We start from the raw sequence: 5,428 nt of genomic DNA on the forward strand, positions 1-5,428 counted from the left end.
GAGAGGAAAAAAGAAGAGAGGGATTGAGGGAGAGAAAAAGAGGAGGCAGGCAGGCTGGGTACGTAGCTCAGTGCAGAGGCCTTAATATCAATCCCCAGTAATGGGGGAACAGGGGATATCAGTGACTGAGAGTTTGTTTTCCCTTTGCCTTTTAATCTACTGAAGATACATACCTGAGGAAAATTTGCTACCCAGGCATTTTTTTCTCAAAAGAAGAGAGGGATTGAGGGAGAGAAAAAGAGGAGGCAGGCAGGCTGGGTACGTAGCTCAGTGCAGAGGCCTTAATATCAATCCCCAGTAATGGGGGAACAGGGGATATCAGTGACTGAGAGTTTGTTTTCCCTTTGCCTTTTAATCTACTGAAGATACATACCTGAGGAAAATTTGCTACCCAGGCATTTTTTTCTCTTTTCCAGAGGCACTTCTACCACTTGAGAGGAAAGATTGTCATTTATATAATACTAAACTGGTTAATATTTATGCTCAATTGTCTTCCACTATCTGGCAGAAAATAACTTGAGCTAATTTTTAGACTATAATGAGCAATATGCTTCATAACAATAAGATAAAAAATACATGACACCAAGCTGTTTTTGATTGGCTTCAGTAATTTCCAATAACCTCTTTCAATTATCCAACAATTCTTAAGAAGAAATAAAACTTCTCTTAATTTCTTCATCTTAAAATAAACACAAATTAAATGGACTGATCACTATGATCAATCCCTTTAATCAGGAAACTATTTTGAGGGAATGAAGAAAATTGGCACAGTGTATTACTTTCTGGGGAAATTTACTGCAGAAATTCCCTTCTATTCTAACATATGAGGGAAGTACATTGTAGTATAAATGTATCATTTTTCTAGGATTATGGACACTAAATACCTTGTTACTCATTCACCCTGTTTTGACCCCATAGTCTTTCTATAGTTATGAAAAAACAACATGGGTACATACTAGTCAATGTTAATTTATGCAATGGGCATATATTAATACATTGACTATGTTGAAGCACTGTTGGAGGATAACGAGGTGCAAGAGAAGAAATGAAGAAGTATACCTGGATGAACCTAGCTATGTATGGTTTATATCTGGTTGTCCCATTTTAGCCTCAAATACTGAGAGGTGGGAGTTTGTTGAAAGCAACTGGACCATGGGGGAGCTAGAGCTGGCTTGGTGGTAGGAAGAGGTAGGTGCCTGTGGACCTGACCTGGAAGGGCTTATCTTCCTCCCCCACTGCTCCCTGCTCTCTCTGCTTCCAATAGCAATGATATGTGCAGCTTTATTCCATGACAGGCCTGTTGCATTATGTACCCCTGCCTCAGAGTCAGCTGGGAAGGACTGAAACCCCCAAATGGTATAAACCCAAATAAACTCATCCTGTAAGTTGTGGAGATCAGAAATTTTGTTCCAGCTAAAAGAAAAAGGACAAAGACACACCAATATGGAAACATATGAACACATATTTGTGAATTCATACAGATCATTTTTGGACTAAGGGATTTCACTCACTAATAACATGCATGAAAGTCTTCTACAAATTAATAGACAAGACACATATACAAAGATATCATTAATTTTCAGAGCAATATATGTACTATCATTTAATTTGTAATTTGCACAAAATCCAAATACTACCTATCATATCTGTGGGGACACACACACATGAATATTATCCATTCATCAAAAAAAAAAGTTTTAATCTGAGGAGTAAAAAGGAGGAATGGGAGGCAACACTTTAACTTTATCGATAATACTTTAACTTTAGTAAGAACATAATTTTATTTTTTTCACATTGAGTGTATTGGTACATTTTAGGTACACAGTACAATTACATTCATTGCTGGGATCTTGTACCCCTTTACATGATGGGTCTTGGTTCTCATTTTTTAGCCTGGTCCCTGCCCTCCCTTCACCCTCTTCTCCCCTCCCCATTTACAAACACTTTATTTCCATTTTTTTCATAGTTTTATTTTCCTTTATTACCTTTCCCCTATCATTCCCACTTCCCAAACACCTTTAGCCCCTTTCTTCCTGTTTCACATTGTCAATTATATCATTAGGATCTTATGTACCATTATAGTTTTTCACACCAGAGAAGTTATTTGCTATTTACACATGTGTGACATATTTATTTCACTTAGGAGTATATCCCTAATATGTATCCATTTTCTTTTGAATGATTCTAATTTCTCATTCTTTATGGCTGAGTAGTATTCCATTTTAGAGGAAAACCACATCTTCTTTATCCAGTCTCCAACTGATGGGCAATTGGGCTGTTTCCAAGTTTTAGCTATTACAAACTGTGCCTCTATAAACATAGGTGCTCATATATCACTTAAGAACATATTTTTAAAATTTTTGTGTATATTAAAAACTTTGACAATAACCCAAGTACTCATAGCAGTGATGCATTAATCAATTTTTCATTGACATGACAAAATGCTTCAGAGTAAATATTCTGCAAAGTATAGATTTCTTTAACTCGAAATTTCAGAGATCCAAAGGCATGGAGCTGATTTCTGCTTGGCTACTGTGAAGGCCTTCTGTTGTGTCACAGGATGACAGATGGCGTCATGGTTGCAGGCTGTGTGAGAGGAAGAGATCATGTAGTAAGATGGGAAGAAAAACGATTCAAGGACTTTACTTACTCTGACTCTTTTATTGCAATCTACTTTTAGGGGCACTGACTCACTCAACCTCAATCTCTTCTATGGGCAGTGCTTCTGGTAACCTAACCACTTTCTACTGGGCCTAGCTCTTACAGTTCATACCACCTCTTCACCCTGCCACATTAGGGACCAAGCTTCCAACACATGAAACTTAGGGAGGGATACTCAAGCCATGTCCAAACCATAGGAAATAATATATACAAAGGTATGTTAACATAGGGGAAGAGAATAATGAATCATGGAAGCCATTTTAGAAGAGGCACCTATTTAATTTAGAGTTAAGGATAAAGAGAATTCGCCTATTAGAAATGTGAAAGTGGAGGGTACAGGGTATATATATAAAAAAAAGTGGACAAGGATCATAGCTCAGTGGTTCCACCACAACCTTACAAGTATAATGTCCTGAGTTCTACCCCTGGTATGAGAGAGAGAGAGAGAGAGAGAGAGAGAGAGAGAGAGAGAGAAAGAGAGAGAGAGAGAGAAACCACAGAGTACTCAAGGAAAAAATGTGACAAGCTATGATGTGTTCATATTTCACTATGGTTAACAGGTAGCATGTTTATGGTGGGGAGAAGGGATGGTAGAGAAATGCTTATTACATTTGAAGCCTACTTGAAAGACTAGAGTTTTAAATCAGGATTATCAATTTCTAAGCTATAACATTTTGGACAAAAGAAATACCTTCCTCCTTCCTTTAATCTTAGTTTAAATTTCATAAACAAATTCCATATTGTGACTTAAAAATAATACAAAGTCTTAGCTTAAGAATTGTGTATATATGTGTATGTGTACATATTTACATATTCAGACATACACACACAATTAAATCATAGTACATATCTAATTTTAGAATCCTATGGTTAAAATTTTTCAATTCTATGCATCACAAATAAAAAGAGAAAATATGGCTGACATGCAATAATGACTATTTATATTGCTTTATTCTTATAGCCAAAAATGCAAACAAAGCAAACACCCAAAGTCAGCAAGGTCACATAATTTTACTTAATAATTTAATTAAAATTAATAATTTAATTTAAAGCATTTTTCTAGACCTTAGCTATGCCAAACTGAGCAGACACTAACTCTTAAAAATGAAACTTCTCTGGGCTATTGATGAAAACTGAATACTGAGAAAAGTTTCATATGAGCTTTCTCCTTGGTTAGGGCATATGTGGCGATGGACACTTTCCCTGGACTTATCCTTCCCATATAAAGTTTGCTTTCCTTCCTTTCAGTCACTGTCAAAACTGGTTCCCTTAGAGATCTTCATTAAAAGATGAAGCATTTGGTTCCACGATTTTGTTGTCTGATGCTGGAGCTTATATACTGATATAGGGCTTTTTCTTGTCAATTTCAGGTTCAGCCTGTTTGAAGCTCCAATGTATTTGCCAAATATGCTAAGCTCTTTTGAAAATTGTCATTTTAGGAAGTTTGAAGCATTTTAAACTTTTCCTTGGTGTTCTGAAGCCAGAAAAACTTCAGGTCACAAATCTGCTCAAGCATACTTCCTTTTGACAAGATTGCAGTGTGCTTTTCTAAGATCAAATGTCAATAATTTATAAGCAGGCTAGTCCAGGTCTCCTGAGCCAAACTTTGTGGTTCACTAAATTAAATATGTTTCCCTTTTAATATCAAATGTATACAAAAGAAAGAAGCTTTTTGGCTAGATGGACCAAAGGAAAGATTTTGGAGTAGCATCATTGTCCCAACCATGCTAGGAGTCCTCACAGAATAGCCCAACATTAATTCCAGAGGAATTGCTGCCTCCTCCTGGAATGGAAAGAACTGTGCTGAAATGGTCTCTCCAACTAGAGACAATGCTAGGGCTAGGAGGATACACCTTAGTGAATCCTGCTAAGGGGGAAAAGGTTATATCAGCCACAGAGTATGTGGCAAGGACACAGTCTTATTAAATAGTTTCTGGCCTTCTTGGCTGGAAGGAATATGTAGAATCAGATTCTCACTGAGGCTGAAAGTAGCCAGGTAAGTATTTGCTAATCACATTGACACTTTCCTTCTAAGTCAGAGGTTCTAAACATTATTGAATTAACTATTATCTTACTTAGGGATCAATAAATCTGAATTTCTTTTGAAACTGTCTTGATTTATAGTTTACTGTGGTAAAATATATTTATCCTTCCCAGGAAGGGTGGGGGAAAGAAAATAAGGGAAAAGAATAAGTCACACATGTGTAAATATCAAATAGTGTCTCTGGTGTGGAAAACTATAATATTACATAAGATCCTAATGAGATAATTGACAATGTGAACTAGGAAGAAAGGGGCTAAAGGTGTTGGGAAGGTGGGAAGGGTAGGGGAAAGGGAATAAGGGAAAAGAAAAAAAATAGGTGAAAATGGAAATAAAGTGTTTGTAAACAGGGAGGGGAGGAGGGGGTGAAGGGAGGGCAGGGACAAGGAGAAAAAATGAGAACCAAGACCTGTCATGTAAAGGCAGAAGATCCCAATAGTGAATGTACCTGCACTGTATGCCTAAAATATACCAATAAACTCAATTTTTAAAAAAAGAAAAGAAGGGAAAAGAAAAAAATGGGAAAACAAAAAAATGGAAATAAAGTTTTTATAAATAGGGAAGGGAGGAGGGGCAAAGGGAGGGCAGGGGTATGGGGAAAAAATGAGAACCAAGACCTGTCATGTAAAGGTACAAGATCCCAATGATAAATGTAACTGTACTGTATACCTAAAATGTACCAATAAACTCAGTGAGAATACATATGTGTGTGTGTGTGTGTGTGTA

The 5,428-nt window shown here is 36.7% G+C and overlaps 1 long non-coding RNA gene across 1 annotated transcript in view; it reads right to left on the minus strand.

The window, feature by feature from the left end:
* Positions 1-2,322: 2,322 nt before the first annotated feature.
* The window catches only part of LOC104850892, a 5,017-nt gene continuing 1,911 nt past the window's right edge, over positions 2,323-5,428 (minus strand). Inside the window, exon 3 of the long non-coding RNA XR_004514786.1 lies at positions 2,323-2,586. This is a non-coding gene — a long non-coding RNA (uncharacterized LOC104850892). The remainder of the gene's footprint in view (positions 2,587-5,428) is intronic.

Source organism: Fukomys damarensis, unplaced genomic scaffold (genome assembly GCF_012274545.1).
Source record: "Fukomys damarensis isolate Sample0158 unplaced genomic scaffold, DMR_v1.0_HiC HiC_scaffold_30, whole genome shotgun sequence".
In the NCBI taxonomy this organism is placed as follows: Eukaryota; Metazoa; Chordata; class Mammalia; order Rodentia; family Bathyergidae; genus Fukomys; species Fukomys damarensis.